Raw genomic sequence first — 22,757 nt, 5'->3', positions numbered from 1 at the left:
AAACTATTAGAAACTCTGAAATTTTCTGTAAATGGAAACAAGAAACACATTAATTATAAGCCAGAAATATTTTCCCACCTTAGGTGCATGCCTTTGGTGAGTTGCTTAGGAGATTGCATAATATTCACTAGGGAACTGTAAAAACTGAGATGACTACCTCATATAAAGCCCCAAGTTCGATCATGAGAGAAAGGCTGTATAAAAATAAGTTAGGTTGTGTTTCCACAAACCACCCCCTCCCCCACCTTTTTTAACCTTAGAGAATCCCCAGATATTCCCTGTGTTCTGATCCTCCTTCCTTACCTCTTTACCCCATCTACTTAACACGCTCTCTCTGCTGGCATCAACTCTCCAGGCCACACACAGATATAGATACACACACACACACACACACACACACACACACACACACATCTTGTGTGAATTTTCTCTCCTTTAACTGATGCCACATAACTACCTTGATGGAAGCAGGATATTGCTTCTGGTCCAAAGACTAGGTAAAAGGGCCCTGTGTGCCTGCTTCCTCCTAGCTGGGAATGTAGAACTGAAAGGGCGAGGAAATAGCATGGATGTTGGGTTCTAGTGCAGGGACCTGAAGGAGATGTTGTTTTTGAAATGCAGTCAACAACCCAAAAGGAGCTAGGCATATAAGGAAATTCCGGAAACAAAACCAAATCAGACAAAAATTGAGAGACAGCAATAAGATTATTTCAAACAAACGGGGAAGGGCAAATTCTGAAGCCTAGAATGATAAACTATGAAGGTGTACACAGGTAGATGGGTGATAAAATAGATAATATGGGATCAGGGGTTGGTGTGAGGAACATCTGTTTCTCCTACCCCCTTAGCTTATGAGCAGAATTTCTCAGTGATCGGTTGTTCAACATCATCAAGAAACTATACATGTCTTTTTTCTTTTTTTTTTATTTTAATTTTTCACTTAAATTCTAGTTAGTTGACATATATGGTAAAATTGGTTTCAGGTATAGAATTTAGTGATTCATCACTTAGCTATAATACCCAGTGCTCATCACAAGTGTCCATCACCCATTTAACCTGCCTCCCTCAACCCTGAGTTTTTGTTCTCTGTAGGTAAGCGTCTTTCATGGTCTGCTTCCCTGCCTTTTCCCCCCTCTCCTATGTTCATCTCTTTTGTTTTTTAAATTCCATATACGGTAAATATAAAATCATACGGTATTTGTCTTTCTCTGACTGACTTATTTAAGTTAGCATTATGCACTCTTGATATATAGGTTTTTGGGGGTGCTTAGGTGGCTCAGTCTGTTAAGTCTGTTAAGCTTCTGCCTTTGGCTTAAGTCATGATCCCAGTGTCTTGGGATCGATTCCCCCATTGGGCTCCCCGCTCAGCAGAGAGCCTGCTTCTCCCTCTCCTGCTCCCCGAGCTTATGGACTCTCTGTCAAATAAGTAAAAAAAAATTTTTTTAAAGTATTAAACAGGTTTTTTTTAAAGCATGAAGTTAAGAACTTAACCAGATCTTAGAAATTCTACAGCCTAAGAGCCAGATAGGTCTTGAGAAAATTTCAGAGACAACTGTGTGTTTTCTGGGCTCACCCATTTCTGTAAGCGTCCCTGGCAGAGTTTGGTCAGAGAATTTCAAGAGACCAGTATCATGATATACCTAGACAAACTGAACAAATGGTTACTATCTGTGGAGAAAAAAATTAATTGCCCTTTGCCAGTTAAAGATGTACTGTGTAATTATATTATGCTAAGTACTAAGGAGTATCTAAATAATAATGGGACTTTGGTTCTCCTCTCATAAAGCCTTTATTCCAATTAAAAAGGTAAGGCTCATGTAAACAAAGTCTAACCATCAGTGAGGGTCACATGATATGCTACAAGAGAAGGATTCTAGGGAGTGAAAGGTTAATTTATACAGGGGTAATCAGGGCAGACTTGTGATAAAGGAAGGAAATAATAAACTGTGTTAGGCACTCATTCATAGACCAGCACTTAAAAAATCTGCCTTTCTTAGGAATTGTCACTTAGAAAAGGGCTTTGGTTATATCTATAGTTTCTTCTCCTAAAGTCTCATTATCATTCAGTTCCTCTTTTTCCCATCTCCCATGCTGTAAAGCAACAGCAGTAACAACAAAACCTTATCAGGTGTGTGGTTCTTCTGGCTACTCTCCTTTTTTCTCTTCTTTCCAGTTTCCATATTTTGGGTCTCTAGTGACATCACAACAGAGACCTAGCCTCACATTCAAGAAAGCTTTAAATTTAGATTTTTAGAGTTACCACCAAGAGCCTGCTGTTGTTTGCATGGGTTGGTCTTAAACTATTAATTTAATTAATATAAACATTTAATTCATAATCCAGTTCTTGAACTCTGTTTTTGTAATTCTTCATTTTATAATATAATGGGAATTACAGAAGTTAAAAGTAGCTCTAGTTTTGTCTAGAATGCAGAATTCTGGAAAGAACATCACTTCTCCCCTAACTATAAGACAAACACAAATAAAATACAAAATCGTAACTCCTCTTGGACTCAGATTGACAACCAAATAGACTGAATTCAAAGGAGGGCCATGTTAAGGAGAGTCACACATACTGGTTCAACTCTGGCAGAACATGGGAGAAAGAGACACCAGTCATCTTGCAAAACAGTAAAAAGAAATCAGTTCTGTTAAATTGCTAAAAGCCAGGTGTAGGCTACTGTGACAACATAGAAGTGACACAACGGGAATTTGCACTCATTTGTAGTCCCTTTCCACAGCCTTTCAGTGGGAACTCCCTAGAAAAATTGCAGGAATCAGGGCTGCAGACCAGAGAGAACTGCTCTCTTGTGAGGAAGTGATCAGCAACCACTGCAGAGAAGAAAAAAAACTCACCCCTTACTCAGATCCTTCTCTCATATGGAACAAAAATCTTAAGCCACTGGGGAAGGGACAGTAAACCTTGTCATTTTCAGAGCACAGGGAAGACCCACTGCTGCTAGGAGAAGAGTAGAAGAAAAGCTTCTTATCTTTTGGGAGAGACAGAAAAGAATCCTGTATTCAGTTTCTTAACACTTAGAACATTGGAAGCCTTCCGCCATTGGAAGAGAGACCAGAAATTTTCTCTTGTACAGGATTAGCTGCAGACACAAGAGTGATTTGGGCTGCCATGAGAAGGAGAGGGAGAAAGGAATTGGGGTTGAAAATCCCCAACGTGAAGACCTAAGCACATGAAAGCTACCTAACACTGAGGCTATGCTAACAACAGAGAATACACCTGCCCCTTACCACCATCCTAACAAGCATTTAAGTACAAGCAACAGTTTACCACCAGAGGAGACAAGAATATACAGAGAAATGATCTCTGTGCTACAGACATATGGGAACAACTAAAAGCTAAGACCCAAAGATGGTCCGGATGTTGGAGCTAGCAGATAGGATCTTTAAAATGACTATGATCAATATAAATTGATCAAATATGATCAATAAAGAAAGAAGGAATTATACATACATAGATTGTTAATTTCAACAATGAGATTAAAATTCCTCTAAGTGTCAAATATAATTGGATAAACTGCTTAAAAAAATAGTGTCAGAAATGAAGAATGTTGTAAAACAACTTCAACTAAGGAAAGAATCAGTGAACTTGAAGATAAGTAAATAGACGTTATCCAAACTGAACATGAAGAGAAAAAAAGTGAAAATTAAAAAAAATAAAAGACAGTATATCCAAGAGCTCTGGGACATCAAACAGTTTAACATACCTATAATTGAAGTACCAGCAAGAGAAGAAATGAAACAAACAAAATATTCAAAGAGAAAGTAGCTTAGAATTCTCTAAAAGTAGTGGTAAAGAAACACATCAAATCTCAAACTAAAGAATCTCAGAGAACCCTAAGAAGAAATACACACACACACACACACACACACACACACCTCACACATACACACACTCCTGAATACTCATATGAAACTACAGAAAACCAAAGATAAAGTCTAGTAGCCAAAGAAAAAAGATATAGTACATACAGAGGAGCAAAGATAGGAATTTTAGCAGACATCAGGCACTGCGTCTAATGGGACGTCTTTAAAATACTTTTTAAAAAGTCAACCCAGAGATTTTATGTCCCATCAAAATGTCTTTAAAAAATGAAAGCAAAATAGAGACTGTATTTAGACAAACAAAATCTGAGAGAATGCATTCCAGCAGCCTGTGATACTCTATTATGTGAAGTCTTTCAAGCAGAAAGAATAGAATACCAGAGAGAAATCCAGATCTATACAAGGAAATGAATATCTTGGGAAATGGCATAAAAAAAAGTAGACTCAAGCAAGGTAAGAATAAAAGACACTTGGAAGATTGACTCTTTTCTCTCTAAGACCAAAATAATGCAAAGTTGTCCACTATCAACCATTTCGACCGTATTGTATTATTGGCACTGGCCAGTACAGTATGATAAAACAAAGAAAAAACCCAGTTATACCAATTGAAAAAAATAACTAAAATGTTCTCTGTTAATAGATGATGCGATTATTTAAGCAGAAAATCTCAAATAATTTTCCAAAAATCAGCTAGAACTGATGAGTTTAATATGGCTGCAGGATACAAAGCAAATATACAAAATAACCATTTCTGTATACTGGTATTGAATATAAGTTTGAAACAGAACCATTTTTAAAAGTATCATTTAAAATAGCACAAAAGTCATGAAATACTTAGGTATTAATGTAACACAATAGTTGCAAGATTAGCATGTTGAATACTATAAAACACAGATGCAAGAAATCATAGGAGCCCAAATAAATGAGATATATACATGAGATATGTTCATTGATTGCAAAACTCAATACTGTTAAGATATCTAATCTCCCAGATTTGATCTATGTATGAAATGTAGTAAAAATCAAAACACCAGGAGGATTTTTTTGTGGTACAAATTGACAATGAGATTCTAAAATTTTTATGGAAAGACAAAAGAAATAGAATACCCAAAACAAATCAGAAAACTTCAAGATCTACTATAAAGGTGCAGCAATCAAGACATTATGCTATTGGCAAAGGATAGACATAGGCAAATGGAACACAAGAGAGTCCAAGAATAGAACCACACATATATGATTAATTTATTTTGGACAAATATAAAAGCAAATAAGTGGAGAAAAGGTAGTTTAAAAATAGGTGTGTATTTTAGGAAGGGCATCAAGTCATTACATATATATATTATATGTGTAATATATGTAGTGTATACATATATTATACATATATTCCTATAAAATATAGGTATGTATTTCCTATAAAATATAGATATGTATATATGTGCATATACACAATAAAAATATGTTTCTACTTTTTTCAGGAATCAGGAAATATTCCATTTTCTATGTACTTTCTTGTGCTTTTTTTCTGTTTGCAGTGTTATTTCTAATTCACCTTCCGTGACTATTAGTTCAGTTGTCATCTTGAAGAAACCTTCCTTGGTTTACCTCCTGCCTTCAGATGCTCCTTCACCCTATTCCCAAGCTGTTAGATGCACAACTTTTGTGCATTACAATTTCACATTTAAGCACTCTAATGAATGTAACATTTAGGATACCCTAATGCAACTGTTGATTACTTTAGTTGTCATTTTCCACAATAAGATTGTGAACTTCTTAATGTCCTTCCTGTCTACATCCCCGGTTCCCTATACAGTGCCTGGCTTGTGGGGAATATTTAAACAGGATGGTAGCATTATAGAGTTGGTAAGAACATGGTTTAGTAAATCAAACAGATCTGATTTTGAATTCTACCTCTTGTATCTAGTACTATGAATGCCTAGTTAAATGATTTAATCTCTTTTGAGGTTTTGGTTTCTATAAAACAGGGATTGTAATGCTACTTCTTTCAGAGAGTTATTGTGATGTATTAGTTATCTACTATTGCTTAACAAGTCATTCCCAAAATTCTGCAGCTTAAAATAACCCATTTATTACCTCAAAGTTTATGTGTTATATCCTTGGCTTCTACTTCAGAGTCTCTCCTGCGCCTATAGTGAAGGTGTGAGTCAGGGCTGGGGTCTCAGCTGAAGGCTCGGTGGAGAAGTAATCCATTTCCAAGCTCACTCACGTGGCTGTTGGCAGGATTCAATTCCTTGAGGGTGGCTCAGTTTTCATAATTAGAATTCTGTACCCTTTGACTACTACCTTCCTGTTTCTCTCTCACCCCTATGCCTGGCAACCACCATTCTTCTCTTTGTTTCTCTGAGTTTGACTATTTTAGATTCCACATATCAGTGAGATCATGCAGTATTTGTCTTTTTTCTCTTTCTCACTGATGTCACTTAGCATCAAGTCCTCTAGGTTCATCCATGTTGCTGTATATGGCAGGATTTCCTTCTTTCTCAAGGCTGTGTCATGATTATTAATGCCTTCTCTTTCATTTCCGACTGTATTAATTTGAGTCTTCTCTCTTTTTTCCCTTGGCTAGTCTAGCTAAGAGTTTGTCTATTTTAATTTCAAAAAACCAACTCTTAGTTTCATCAATTTTTTCTATTTTTTTTATTCTCCATTTATGTATTTCAAACCTAATCTTTATCATTTCCTTCCCTCTGTTGACTTGGGGCTTAGTGTGTTTTCTAGTTTCTTGAACTGTAAAGTTAGGTTATTTATTTGAAATCATCTAACTTTTTGACATAGATGTTTATCGCTATAAATTACCCTCTTAATCTTGTTTTTGCTGGTCCCATAAGTTCTCGAATATTATATTTGCATTTTTGTTTATTATAAAGGGTACAACTCAGGGGCAGCAAAATGGATGTGTGGTCCAGCAAGGTATGTCAGATGGTGGGGTGTGGAGCTTCCATCCCCTCTCTGAACATGCCCCCCTTACACTTTAATGTATATAACCAATCTGAAAGTTCTCAACACCCCATAGTTTGGGATTTTTATGGAAGCTTTATCACATAGATAGGATTGGTTGCTAATAACCTCCAGCCCCTCTCCTCTTCCTGAAGGATGTGGGGGTAAGGATGAAATTTACAAGCTACTAATATTGGCTTGGTCTTGCTGGGGATCAGCCCTACTCTGGAGGCTATCCAGGAGCCCACCAAAGTTGCCTCTAACAAAAGACCCTCTTATCACCCAGGAAATGCCAAGGGATTTAGGAGCTCTGTGTAAGATGCTACTATCAACAGCTTCACTCAGGAAATTACAAGTTTTAGGAGTCCTATGTGGAAACAGGGGTTAGAGAGCAAATATATATTTCTTATTATGTCACACATAGCAACCAGTTTTCATGCATATTATCAGAAAAATAGTGTAATCTCCTAAAATTTTCTTCATATCCCTTTATAAATCAAAATTTAAAAAAATAAATTATTTGACTTCTGAGAGTAATATTTTCTTTCTTTTGTGGAGCACTAGGGATGTGTGATGGATATATGATATATATCAACCACCGTGCATTCCCTTTTTCCTTACTCCATCCTAAAAGAGTGTTAATTTTCTTAATATGACCCCCTTTTTCTAGCATCTAGTTATCGCAGGGAAGCTAGTTCCACTCTCAATTCCAAAGTGTAATCCTATTCCTTCTCTCTACCTGCCACTAATTCCTTTAGGAAAGGACGTAAGTAGAGATTTACTGGTGGTTTCTAGAAGAGTTCTTATTTGTTCTTAAGGAAGACCTAAGAAAAGGATATGAATGAGGAAACATGTAGATAGGGGGCCATTTACAGCCATCCCATAACTATGAGAATAGCTCTGGGATGAAGTTGAGCCTTCACCCAGCAGAGTGGAGAGCTGGTAGATACCTGTATTCTTCACCTTGTTGAGTCTTGAGGTCAAACAACCATGACATTGTCTTTTCTTAGACGTCCTCTTGAATGAGCCAATAACCACTATTTAAGCAAATTTCATTTAGGTTTTATACTCCTTGATGCCAAATCATCTTAACTTACACATGATCTCAATCCTGTCTCCTTAGCAAGGACACAGCTAGACCCGGTGATTATTCTGTCGGTGTTTGCTGACAGAATAAATTTGTGCACTACATTGCACATGTTCACTGACTACCTTGGGTCATGGCTGGATTTCCACCTCAGGTCAGCAGTAGGAAGGCAGTTCCTGCTCAGTTTTAGGTGACTGGTACTCATCGGTTGCCGTATTGCTGAAGTGGGATCTTACCTACCAGGCAGATACTTCAGACCAGTGGAATACAGGCAAAGTTCCAATTCCAGCCAGGGTTTTCCCCTCTCAGGCAGGCACTTTAATGGCACTTGTGGGATGCATTATACAAAGTATATTTATCTGTTTTTACCTTTGCCTCATTTTCTCTGCAAGTTGTCATTTCTGAAGGCATGTAGAAAGAACAAATTTAAGGATGGAAGAGGGAAATCGTACTCTGCCTGCCTCTAAAAAACAGCAGAGTGGCATTGCCTGTTTCTCTAATTTTTCTCATTAATACAGACCGTGTCTTCAGACTCTCCCTTCGGGGGATGGGGTTTATGAGATAACTTCAGTTATTACTTCCGTTGCTACTTTTTGTTTTGTCTTATATTTATGTATTACATTGGCTTTGTTTAATTCTTCTCCTTTGATTTTATAGTTAGGCACTTCCTTCAGTTCAGATAGTAAGTTATCTTTTAATTTTATTTTTTAGTTATTTTATTAGCCCTCATCTTTGTCATGTCTTCATATGTATTTTAGTGGGACATGGACAGGAGCTTCTAAATAGATGATAGACAGATGAGCCCCTGTTATAAAGCCATTACTACTATTGTTGATGGCTGTCACTGTTGTTTGTACTTTTCAAACTTATCTCTTGTGACCACAATATAGGTACACATATGACAGGTACTGAGTAAGCATAAAGAAAACTTTGAGTAACAAAATAACATAATCATTAATTAGATGGTCTTTGGACACTGCCAGATCAGAATATAAATTCTGGCTCTGTCCCTTGCTAATTCCGTGATCTTGGGCAAATTTATAAGCTCAGTTTCAATTTGTTCAGCTTCATAATACTTATCTCACTGTGAAGTTGTAAGAAATAAACTTCAGGAGTGCCTGGGTGGTTCAGTCGGTTAAGAGTCTGCCTCTTGATTTCCACTCAGGTCATGATCTCTGAGTTGTGAGATCGAGCCCCATATCAGGCTCTGCAGTGGGCGTGGAGCCTGCCGAAGATTCTCTCTCTCCCCCTCCCTCTACCCCTCCCCCCCCAAAGAAAGAAAGGAAGAAACTATAAACAGTGTTTATTTCTTATAAGTAAATAATATTTAAATACTTAGCACAATGATCTGAACACAGTACAGCAGGCAGTGCTAATCGTGTAATTAATGTTCTGCATATTTTAATTAAATAACTTAGAATATATATTTATAAAACAGACATATTTCTAACATAAATTAACGTTTCAAACAATTCTTTTGTTACTTAATCTTTAAATTTTTTGTTTTTTAAAGATTTTATTTATTTATTTGACAGAGAGAGAGATCACAAGTAGGCAGAGAGGCAGGCAGAGAAAGAGGGGGAAGCAGGCTCCCTGCTGAGCAGAGAGCCCAATGTGGGGCTCCATCCCAGGACCCCAGGATCATGACCTGAGCTGAAGGCAGAGGCTTTAACCCACTGAGCCACCCCGGCGCCCCACTTAATCTTTAATATAATGGGATTTTTACTTTTTTTTTTTTTAAAGATTTTATTTATTTATTTGACAGACAGATCACAAGCAGAGAGGCAGGCAGAGAAAGAGGGGGAAGCAGGCTCCCCGCTGAGCAGAGAGCCCAATGCGGGGCTTGATCCCCGGACCCTGGGATCATGACCTGAGCCGAAGGCAGAGGCTTTAACCCACTGAGCCACCCAGGCGCCCCGGATTTTTTACTTTTTTAAAACCAAACAACAAATTTAAAACATTTAGAGAAATATATAACCCTACAGTTGTGTGGTACATTATATTTTCCAAAGTATTTGCATATTGCTTGCCTATTCAATTCTCACAACAGCATATAGAGGCAAGCAGGACAAGGTGTTCACTTCCCCTTTGCTACTGACAAAGCTAAGACTGAGAAGAACTAAATGATCTCCAGTAGGAGCACACATTCCATGGAAGCATTAACTAGAACATTTGGCCCCCAAACACCTCCTTCCTCTTCTCTATTTATTAAATAGTCTAGTCATTAATATTTGGAAAACAGTTAAGAAATTATGTCGGTTTGTACAATTAGCTACATTATGCCAATTTTTTTTTTAATCTTAAGAATGTACTAAGGGTGAAATGGAAAAATGATTAGAGGAAAAATACAAAAATATGGGAGGAAATGCCTTGGTGCATATTTAGTATGTTCTGTTTATCTTATGAGGGACATAATGAGATTTAATCAGTTAATAGGCAGCATATGATATGATCCACGGTACATTGAGACTTCAAGTTTTGACCACATAGTAATTTTAAAGAAATATTTTGGTGAAGTAGTTCCAGACTTTTAACAAGAAACCTCTATCAACTTATTTTTTTTTTTTTTGTTCTGAAAGTCACTGCCGTGGTTAGGGACTGTTTAAGATGTAGACTCAATAAGTAAAAATAAAAAATAAAATGTCACCTCAAAGCCAGTTTCCCCAAATCAATACGTTTTAATGAGTAGATATAATCTGTATCTGTATAAGAGTTTTCTTTCCTCAAACAGAGTTTCATGAGCTTTTCTGGGATAAAATATCCCTTTGAAATCTTGTTGAAATTTTAGACCGTGCCTGAGGACCATTATCAGAATTACCTGGGATGCCTGTAAAAATGCAAATAATCTGGGCCTAATTCAGGTTTATAGAATCAGAATTTCTAGAGCTGCATCTTAGGAATGCACACTTTGGAACACATACCTCCACTAAGCATTTCTAATACTATTAGAGAGTTGCGCCTATAAATTCTCTACCCAGAGAAAGCACAAAATACAGTAACAACAAATCACAATATTTCGTATATTTTCAAGGGATCAGTAGACCTGTAATGTCCATTCGTGGATGATTTAGAGCTCTATGAATGTCAGGTCCAAAACGCTTATATAAAAGCTCGAGCGGTCTTCTGATGCATTAAACTGCTTCTATGCAGGAGGAGGCTGGTTGCAAATTTGCTTGAATTTTGGAAACTTATGACAGTATTGCCCACCCTTCATCAAGCACACACACAGGGCAGCTCACAGCATTACAGTCTTATATTCAATGATAAGTACACTAGAAAGTAAAGCTAGAAAGAGGCATTCACACTCACAAACCTTATAATACAGTGAGAGAAAAGCACATCACAAACATTAAACAGTAAATCGCAGTACATCGTAATCTATCCTGAGTTCCAGATAGACAAGCCCCAGATGTTTGAGGACAGCGCATGCCTGACAGGAGGGAAGGCTTGCCGCAGGGGTAAGGGCCCACCAAGCTGAACCCTGAAAGAAAGTTGGGTTTTTGAATAACTCAAGGGTGGGAGAGAGCTTTGGAAGTACTTTAATTTTTACTCTCCTAAAAATGTTTTAATACAGACTCTTTATGTAGTGAATAGTGGAGAAAGTAATGGGGGGAGGGGCACGGAAAGGGAATAAATAGAAGCCAGATTGTCGGGAGCCTTGAACGTCAGGCCTTACCAGGTCAGCAATTTACTTGGCCTTTGACATTATTTTTGTGGCTGTGCAGAGCAAAAATATGAATAAATTTGTGAGAAATGGCAGTCAGCCCTCCTAAAGAATGGAAGGCCAATTCTTACCGTGGCAGAGAGAAAGCAAACATTACAGGGACTAGCAACACATCCAACCCAATACAAAGCAGGTTTTTGTAATTCCCCGTAACTGCAGTGTTTAATCATTTACTTTTGACAAGAAGAGGGAAAAAGGACCAAGCAAGAGCAGAGCCCTTTCTGATGATTTACTGATCAAAGCCAATTAGGATAGCTCTGGTTGAACTGGATTGAGTTTCTCTGAAATTACTTTTCAAAGTAAAGACAACAAGAGTGAGCCTGTGCTATGCTGTATTTTCTACTTGTTAGTCCGTAAAAAAAAAAAAAAGAAAGAAAGAAAGAAAGAAAGAGAAAGAAAAAAGAAAAAAAAACCCAGAAAACTAAAAATCACTTACCTATATCCACTGAGCTTCAAAGTGTGACTTTTGAAGTGCAAAATCAAGTAAAACGTAGAACTGAAATGCAAAGCTTTGTGGCAGCTATTTTGTCTTTCGTTTGAAGATCTCAGAATACTTTTCACACAATAGACTGAATCAAATCTTCCTCTGGGTTCCGAATTTTTTTTTATCTAAGCTACTGTATGGTTTTGAACAAATGTCAGGTCTAGAGAGAACGTGTGTGTGCGCGCGCGCGTGCGTGTGTGGGTCTCAAATCATAACTTTAAAATAGTGTAATAACAAAATAGAACATAGGAATGGATACTGGAAAAACAATCTTTTGCTTTGTGTATGTTGCGCACATACACAATCTTAATAAACAAACTAAATCACCAACCATACAACATTTTTCTGATATCATTCATCTTGGGCGTGGCCCACATAAAAGAGGTCTTGCATAACACATTTTTATAATTTTCTTGGGAAACTGTGTTTTCTTTTCCTCATTTTGCTTTAAAATACTTCAGAGCTATGTTACCACTTTTCTTGCATTTCCGAATTAAAAAAATTGCATGCAATTTTTATTTAATTGATGACTTCCTTTATTAACTCCTGTCATTGTCCTAGGCCTTGAGATAGGTAACAATTTCCTCCTATTTTCAGTGTCTCCTAACTGCTGTTTAATATTATTTTATGGTAGCTCACTATATTGTTTTCCTTGGAGGCAGCACATTGGAGAGGAAAAAAACCAAAGGCTCATCTCAGGAGTTAGAGGCCCTGGGGCACCACTCACAACTTGACTCAGTTTCATATTCTGTGAAATGAGGGTGGCAACATAGTCTTCCTCATTTACTGAAGCGTTTAAATGAAGTCCTTAACACAGTGCCTGGCACAGATTCGGGTCTCAGTGAGTCTTAGTTCTGTCCACCTGCATTCATGGCCCAACTCTCAACTCTCATTTCCTGTTGCTGAAAAATCCCCTGGTAGCCCTCCCCACCCCATCCCTTTGTTTTGCTGATTCTGTTTCACTCCAAGCTCTGATACTGATAATCAAGCTTATTTTAGTTGTGTCTAAAATAACAAATGATGAATGAGGGTCTGAGGAAGTAGTGAATAAACTTTGCAATGTCTATTTTTAAACGTAGAAGATTTTAAGATAAATCCTAAATTTATCTTGATTCTTGATTATGTTCTGGATTCTTGAGGTCACTTAGAGTGACCGCTGGAAAAATGAAATTTAACCATAATCAACACAGAGAACCTTTAGGGATGTCATGAAACCTAACTGTACTCTTAGCAATTAAAAATAGAGGTAGGGAGGGTCACCTGGGTGGCTCAGTCAGTTAAGCTTCTGTCTTGGGCTCAGGTTATGATCCCGGAGTCCCACATAGGGCTCCCTGCTCAGCAGGGAGTCGGCTTCTCCCTCTGCCTGTTGCTTCCCCTGCTTGTGCTCTCTGTTTCTCTGATAAATGAACAAATAAAATCTTTATTTAAAAAATGGAGGTAGGGAATTATGGCAGGACAAGAAGTGTTCCAGAAGCACCAAAGTGACCTGGAACTACATGCTTTGAGCAGTCGTCTCATTTAACTTATAGCAGTCCTATAAAAGCAATAAAGTACTGCTTTCCCCTTTTTATAGATTTTTTAAACTGTGACAAAGTTATGAAGATGGTAGAGCTTACTATATTCAGCATATTCTCCACCTAAAAATTCTCTACTTATACTATCTACTTAGAAATGATGCATGTAACATACTCTTTACTTAGAAATGAGGATTGACTCTCAAGACTGGAGGAGTCTTGAGAGGCGATTGAACTCCACACCCCACCCTTTCCTGAATTTCGTCTAAAACATCTTTTCCGATTTTGCACATCTTCAATGTCGGGAAACCCCCTGTCTCCTAGGACAGCTGATTCAATGCTTGATCAGCATCAACTACTAGAAGATTCTGCAAAGTGAGCATAAATGTACCATTCTATGGTGTCTTACCAAGGATGCCCGTTTTCCTCAGAGGGAACAAATAAAACATAAAATGTCATGGGATGGGCTTTCAGCTCCATGAAGGGACTGGTATTTGCTTTTCTCCAGGTTAAACTTCTTCGTTTTCTTATAGAATTTCTCTAATGACATGATTTCAAGTAAACTTACTATTCTATTAGATTTCCTTATTGGAGTGTGCCTCTCGTCCTCTTGAAGGACTCAAAACTTAATATGAATATTTTGAGATCAAAAGCAGACTTACAGGGATTAGCATTTCCTGGATCCTAGAAACTGTCATTCACGGTGACAGCCTCAGAGCCATATAAAATTTTGGAAGCTATATCACCATGGCCCCATACTCCCAAGATAAACTGGGATAATATATATGAAAGTAAACCATAAACTACATTTCATAATGTCAATGCTGATTATCATTGATCGTTATTAAATTTATTATCAATTGAAACTGCTCCATCTTCAACTGATAAACTATGTCTTCTCCATCAAATTTTGTGGTTGTTTAATCTCAAGTGAAAAGAGTTAAGCCATCCCAGTTTACAGAAAACTGCCTTGTTTAGTTTACATGAGAATCTTGGCTTACTTGTTTTATTTCTATTCTATTCTATTCTATTGATTTCCTTTATCCCCCATTCATATTTTTCTCCTCTCCTTTTGAAAATCTCAGTAATATATTGGCTATATATACTTCAGTCTGCATGTATTCATATAAATTCCTGTTTTGTTAATACATACGTATTGTGTTAAAGTTCCCATTTTCTTTCTTCCTTTTTTTTCATTCGGCATCATGTTATTTAGCTCTATCCATGGTGCTGGGTATACATCTGTTTCCAACTGTACTGTACATTTCCAGGGTGTACATCCTGCCATTTTTTCTAATTCATGCCCTCATGCCCAACCCAGTTTTTATGCACTCTAATTTTGTTTAAAATTTAATAAAATTTAAGGAAAAATGTACAAATTTACATTTTTTTCTTTGATAGAGTTCCTTTTAGAGTACATTGTTTAAACCTATAAAGACCTTTCTTGATCCTGGTAATTGTAAAATCATTGGTTAGTATGCTTTGGGGTCACAACGAAATCTGACTTAACAAGGATCCCATTCTCAGTATCTTTTTTTTTTTTTAATTTTATTTATTTTTATTTGAGAGAGAGACAGTGAGAGAGGCATGAGAGGCGAGAAGGTCAGAGGGAGAAGCAGACTCCCCATGGAGCTGGGAGCCTGATGCGGGACTCGATCCCGGGACTCCAGGACCGTGACCTGAGCCAAAGGCAGTTGCTTAACCAACTGAGCCACCCAGGTGCCCCCATTCTCAATATCTTGCATGTTTTTTAGATTTGTCCCTCTAGGGCTGTAACATGGCTAATGAAGTTTCAGGAACACATCTGTGCAAGCTAAAGGTGCATATCTTTTTTTTTAATATTTTATTTATTTATTTGACAGACAGAGATCACAAGTAGGCAGAGAGGCAGGCAGAGAGAGAGAGAGGAGGAAGCAAGCTCCCCACTGAGCAGAGAACCTGATGCGGGGCTGGATCCCAGGACCCTTGAGATCATGACCTGAGCCGAAGGCAGAGGCTTTAACCCACTGAGCCACCGAGGCGCCCCCAGGTGCATACCTTTTTTATATTAGGAATGACTTCCCCTAGCAGAACTCCTCTCAGGTCCTATTGACCAGGATTGAATCACTTGCCTATGACCCAGCTTGTAGAGGAGGAGGTGAAAAACTGTATTTGTCACTTGCATCCTTTTGGGTGGGAAGCATGTTCTATCCATAAGGAAAGTGGGGAGGTTGTGTTAGGGAAAAAAACTGCTGGGTAGGTAATCATTATTTTTGTTTTGAGTATTCATGATCTTTAACAAGTTCATGTTGCCTACAAATTTGGTAAGCATGCTTTTTATATTTTTATCCAAGTAATTTGTATTGACATTCACTCCCTCCCAAAGCAAAAAACAAACAAACAAAAAAAAACTGTTGAAATGATTTTGAATGACTACTATGCTCCAAGCATTTACAATTCTCATTTTGTACACACAAAAATAACTGTTTAATGCACTTTACTGTGTCCACTTCATAGATGAAGAAACTTCAACTTAAAGAAATTAGCTGTTTGCCCAAGGTCTCATAGCCTCATAAATATTAAAGCTCGGATTTAAAACACATTTTCGTTTGATCTTTAGTCAATGTTTATTCTACTTCATTCTGGATCCCTGAGGACTACTAGAAACTCTTTCCAAGATGATCCATTAATAAGAACTCTGAATATATTGCCTCCCCTCCCCACCCCACTTTCACCAGCTAGCCCCAGTGGATTAACTTCTTCCTTCAGTCTCCGGGGTCCCTGTCTGCCCAACATTCCCTACGACTGTATACTTGACTAAACTCTATGTCCCATGAAGCAGGACTATGTCAATTTCACTCATCATCATATCTCTAGCTCCAGCATCTGTTAGAAGGATGAATGAGTAATAAATGAATGAAAAAATACACTGTTACAATGTCTTTTGCTTTACATCTTTCCTGCCTGATCTCCTGGTTTCCTTCACAACTTATCTGACATCAGTTCTATGGCAGATTTTGAAGGTCAGATACTAGTCCATGATAAAGCCCTAACAATGGCCTCATGATATAGTTACCGCCCCTCTCAGGTCTTACTTTCATCTTTACTAAGACTTCCAAGAGATAAGGTCTCAGCCTGAAGAAATTGCTCTCTAATGGTTAGAATTTCAGGCATTGTGGTAGTCTGTGGGACTCAGTGACCTTCTAGTCTATACTGTCTAGGCGAATCCGTTGTAGGTCTTCAGGTCTCCCTCTCAGAAAATGTAAAAAAAAAAAAAGGAAGGAAAGAAAAGAAAAGAAAGAAAGTCAACCACCCATTTTCTCTAAGTATGTCCCAAACACCTTACCTATTCAGAGTATCCTGCTTTATAAAAATTATTAAAAAATCAAAATCAATCAATAAATAAAATAATAAATAAAATAAAATAAAATTATATTTAAGAGTAATAGAAAATAGTTATTCTTTCATAGAAAATGGAGTTTAAGTCTGGGAGCACCACACAATTAACTCATGGCGCAATCTCAGAGAAGTCCAATAAAGTCTAATGAAGTCTAATGAAGATTAGACCCAGGAAAGTCTCCTGCTGTTTTCTTAATTTCTCATTTTCATTCCTTGCGTAGATATTCAGTAGATTTGAAATTGCCCAGAATTTCTTAACTACTCATTCAAAAGCAAAACAGAAAAAAATTAAAACCAAAAAGCCTACTAGCATTCCCATTGTTGTGAACAAAAATGAAACCAAGCTCTAATTTTCTGCATGAAAAGTTACCAGATAAGACCAATCTTATTTGACTCCCCAAAACTCATTTTTCTAGGATAATAGTGTCCATGTTTAGTGTAGGATCATAGTAACATTCACTAGTCTGACTTGAAAAGGGGAGGTACCATGTGTTAAGTAGAAAGAGTACCTAAAAATATAACAAGTCTGCTTGGTAAGCAGCACAAATGGGTCTTAGGCTAAGCCCCACTGAGCCAGTCTGGGAGGGGAACGAGGCAAAACTAAGTCCACACACTTTACCTGAGAGAAAGAAGGCGACGTTGAAAAACAAGCCCCCACTTTTGGAAATGGTATGAAATCATCAGGACCTGGCTTTGTCAACCCAGTAGGTGTTTATGGATCTCTCTTTCTACAGAAAAATGTTTGGATCCAAGACACAAGGTTTTCACATTTTAATGGCAATGCTCATAGGTAACTTTTTTTTATTACTTATATAAGCTAACTGATACCACTGTTAGAGTTTTTAAGATGTTTACTTAACAATTTATGTTAATGATATGATAAAAATTACTATCAAGTGAAGATTTGAACTTTTGAGTGAAATAAATTCACTCAAAGCAATGAGTAAAGGAAATACTTGTGCACTGAACTCTTGGTCTTTATATTCCATTTTTTCTTGGATTTTGATTTATTAAAATCAAAATATCCAATCAATTAAAATAGAGAAAGATGAAACTCATTTGCATGCAAGTTTTTGTAGAAATAATTTTTATTAGATATTTTATTAACTATGACTTTCAGCAAAGTGAGAATAGAACTAAAAGTCGTTTTAATAGTCAATGATAATTTGTATTAAACAAAGTCTGTATCTTTTTGATCCATTAATATTATACATTCTGATGAAAATATGGGATATACCAGATAGTAAAAATTTTCCCTATTATGATTATTTTTGAAATAGTCTTATAATAGAACCAGATACCAAACTAAAAGAACTTCAGAAAAATAAAATAAAGTGACAGTTTTTAGTTAATTAAATAAACTGGTTCACATAAAAAAAAACAACAGTAAGCTTCAAGCAATCCACTTCATACTCTTAAGTACATGGACATAAATAACCAATTCATTGTCAACTAAAGCCCCATTAAAAAGACTGAATGACACAGGTAATCCCTAATCCCTTTATCTTGATTGACAGCAGATCTTATTCTTTGCCAGCCAGTAGAATAACCAATAAAAGAAGTTACAATCTTGTTTCCCACTTTTAGTTTGCTGGGTTCATCAATTAAATATGTCTGACCTTATTTTACATTGGAGATGTTAATAGAACTGGTTTTAAATAGGGCAAAAGTACAAATAACTGTGCATTGTTCTACTTTTAATATCTAATTCTGTTTATATGCTTTAGACATAATACAGGCTTTCTCTTCTCTTTTTAAATTTTTTTAAAAAATTTTTGTCCATGATGGTAAAGTCTAAAACTAGCTTCTCTGCTTATATTATACTTAAAGGAAAAACATAACCAAGTTATTGGTAGTTATTTTGTGAAAGATCAAATGTATTAACTTTAAGAGTCACAAGAAAAAATATAATAAGCAACAGAGAAGAAAGGATTACCATTTGCCCCTACTTGCTGACCAAGGATGAATGAAAGAGTAATACCGGAAATTTAAAGGACTTAAATGTCTTTTTTCTTTTTTCTTTTTTAGATTTTATTTATTTATTTGACAGAGAGAGAGAGATATCACAAGTGGGGGGGGGGCGTGGGGTGGGGGAAGCAGGCTCCCTGCTGAGCAGAGAGCCCAATGCCGGTCTCCATCCCAGGACCCTGAGATCATGACCTGAGCTGGAGGCACAGGCTTAACCCACTCAGCCACCCAGGTGCCCCAGGACTTAAATGTCTTGTAGCAGACCCTAATAGTCTTAGGTGTGAACAATTCAGTAGCTGTCTCTGTGTCTAATTGTGTCTGGTTTCTTCTCATTTTATTGTGACAAGTCCCTGTGTCAATGATCTTTTTGAGAAACCATGTTGGTTCTCCATTCAACAATTACCCATTTTTCTCCCCTGCATTCAGAAAGTAAATAAACAAACACATGAATAAATAAAGTAAAACAATAAAAACAGTATATCCCCAGGCCTTCTCCAAGCTGGCTGTATTTAATCTTTCTGACTTGATTTTTCCTACATAAATCCTCTATGCCAACAAGATTGATAAATTCACCATCACCTCTAAATGTCTTACGCTTTTCCATTGATCTGTTTTTGTGTAGTCAGTTATTTCCTCATACTTTTTTGTCAAATAGATCCATACTTGAAAACCTGTACTAAATCCTATCTCCTTCCAGCCTTCCTCACCCAGGCCAGGCTGAAGAGTTCTCTCTGTCTAGAGACAAATCTGCAAATCTCTGAAGTCCCCTGAGTGTGAACCTCACATATTAACCACACATTCATTGGGAACCTGCTCTTTACGTTGTATTTTCATAAATATGTGCTATGTTATTCTAATGTAATTATAATATAATATTATCAGGGTAAGCATATTGAGGCCAGGTCTGTCCCTTCTACTTTGCAATCCTCTGTGAGGGTAGGGCACAGAGAAGATATTTTGTAAATTTGAAAAACCAATACACTGAAGTTTCAACTAAGAGGTCAGGATAGGGTCACTGTGAGGTACCAAAGCAAACAAACAAACAAACAAACAAACAAAAAACAACAACAACAAAACTGTAATGCAGAATGTTAAAATACTAGGCTTTAGGCTTTGAAATGTTTATGCATTTTAAGTATATATGAAAGTTCTTAAAAGGCAATTTGAACCAATGAGTCTGTAATGAAAGTTTTTGGGAGAATTTTGCTGCTGTGCTTTGAGTTGTACCCCACCGCACAGTTTCAGGGTTTGGTAGCTAGATGCAGACCCCAAGCAGAACAAGTTGCTTTAAGAAGAATCCACTCTCATCTAAATTTGAGGAGGGGCTGCGTGGCACAGGCAACTTAGACCGGATTCTCTAGCTACCGGAGGAATCTACAATCTAACCTAAGGCAACAGGAAAGAGAGAGTGAGAAAGGCTGCTGAGTCGTGCAGGGAAGTCAGCATGCCCCCCTCCAACCACAGGTCAAAGTCACATGAGCCCCCAGGCCTGCATGGGGAACTCATGGTAGGAATATCAATCAGTAGTCAGTGTGAAGGAGGTCCTGCCCAACAAGCTTCTGTCAGAGGGCGACGGAGCCCCAACAGAGAGAGCTGGTGAAGACGAGAACCTCAGTAAACCAAGAGTGAAGGGGCTGGGGAGGCACAGGGTGAGAGCAGCTGGTCAAAGGAGAAGCAATGTCTGCCTCACGGGGGTCTCTGGGGGATTTAGATGGAGGAACAGAGCAGGGAAGGAAAAGTTTTCCCTGAATTAAGTGTATGTAAAGTCACAGTGGGAGGAAAAATAAAGTACTTAGCTTTGATTATGACCCATGAGTTTTTTTGTATTCCTCCTAATTAATGATTACTGATCAGTTTTTTTGTCTCAAAATCCTATGAAAATCAAATTTAAGTAAAATATCTTCCAAGACAGGGGCACCTGGATGGCTCAGTTGGTTAAGCAGTTGACTCTTGATTTCGGTTCAGGTCATGATCTCAGGGTCCTGGGATAGAGCCCCACCATATCAGGGCTCCATGCCTAGTGGGAAGTCTGCTCCAGGATTCTCTCTCTCCCTCTGTCTCTGCCCCTCCCCCACCCACTTCCATGCTCTCACTTTCTCTCTTTCTCTCTCTCTCAAATAAATACATAAATCTTAAAAAAAAAAACTTCAAATACAAACGTTTGTATTTTTCATAAATTCGGTTAAATTAAATTTGTATTAGAACACTCCTTTAGAATATAGCCTATAATTCCTGTGTCAGTTTTCTTTACTTATAAGGATGATTACATAACAAATAAATCAGTTCAGGGCACCTGGGTGGCTCAGTGGGTTAAGCCTCTGCCTTCGGCTCAGGTCATGATCTCGGGGTCCTGGGATTGAGCCCCGCATCAGGCTCCCTGCTCAGCGGGGAGCCTCCTTCCTCCTCTCTCTCTCTGCTGCCTCTCTGCCTACTTGTGATCTCTGTCTGTCAAATAAATAAATAAAATCTTTTAAAAAAGGCAAAACAAATAAATCAGTTCAGTTTGGTTTTACTTTTCCTGCTCATCAAGCTTTTCATAATGCATATATGCTCGGCCCTCTAGAGGTGCTGTGGGAGGTTCTAAGAGAATAAATGTTCACTCTTCTCACAGAGCTTGAAATACTTTTGGATCAACAAAGCTTGTGTGAAAGCAATCCAAGTAGTGTAAAAATATAACATAATCTTATGAAGAGTCTAGATGGCATACATAATGGCAGAGGGCAAAGATTAACAATGGATATGTTTATCTCAAAATTTGCATAAGAAGAGCACTTCAGGTTTTAGATTGGATCAGATTAAATGCATTATAAATATTTTAATCACCTTACAAAGGTCTTCATTAATCAATTCAAAAGTTACCAAGTGTCAAATGTGGGCAAGACACTATGCTATGGTTTAGACATATTTTGGTGAATAAAACAGACACTTTCTCTTCCCTCATGAAGAATACAATATAATGAGATTCTAGCCTAATGTGCTTATTATGTAAAGTTATGCAATTTGTGGGTCACTCCATATGCCCACACCTTCCAAACAGTTTCTCTCAATGACTATAGTACTGTTTGAATTTGGTCATTAGAGGGTATTTCCTTTGGTTACTACTTCCTAATAACAGCCAACACTGATTGAGAATTTATTATATATCAAGCAATGTTGCGATCATCTTATGATCATGTTAGATGATCATCATATAGATGAGAGATTAATTCTAACTTTTAAAAGCCCTGTGGTGTAAGGACTATTATTAACCCCATTTTGTAGATGAGAAAACAAGACACAAAAAAGTGAATGTAACCTGCTCACAGCCTTGCTAGAATTCAGATCCAACCCTATCAGTATAAGAGCCTTTGATTAAATTTTTGTAATTTAAACTTTCTACTTAACGTTTTTTTTATGTTTTATGTACTTTTAATACATATATGTGGGCAGGGAATTAAATGGGAAAGTAAGAACACGTATTAGTAATAACAATAAGTGAGAATGCACTAAGTTATCAATTAAAGAACAGATGATGTTAGATTGGATTTTAAAAACCCAGAAACCAGATTGTAGGAGTGCTTTGGAGTTTAGACTTCAGTCTTTCTAAGCCTCAGTATCTTCTGTAAAAGTAAGCTATGAAAACCTCAGAAGAATGGGGTAGCCACAGACACATTATGTAGATGAAGGTGTCGGGGAAACCAGACAGTGCTCTACACATGTCAATCATTGTTAACCTCTTTGTTTGAACTTCATTGGAGAAGCAATAACCATCACTCTCGAAAGGCGTTCTAGTTCTTCTCCTTACTTTCATTACATGAATTCTAATAA

General features: G+C 37.3%; 1 protein-coding gene across 3 annotated transcripts in view; it reads left to right on the top strand.

Annotated features, from left to right (window-relative positions):
- The window catches only part of CRB1 (crumbs cell polarity complex component 1), a gene marked incomplete at both ends in the record, with an annotated part of 205,899 nt that overhangs the window by 130,274 nt on the left and 52,868 nt on the right, over positions 1–22,757 (top strand). The window lies entirely within an intron of this gene.

The sequence above is a fragment of the Martes martes genome (genome assembly GCF_963455335.1).
Source record: "Martes martes genome assembly, chromosome: 15".
Classification (NCBI taxonomy): Eukaryota; Metazoa; Chordata; class Mammalia; order Carnivora; family Mustelidae; genus Martes; species Martes martes.
Note: the sequence above shows the minus strand (reverse complement) of the source record. Positions and strands in the feature narration are given on the sequence as shown.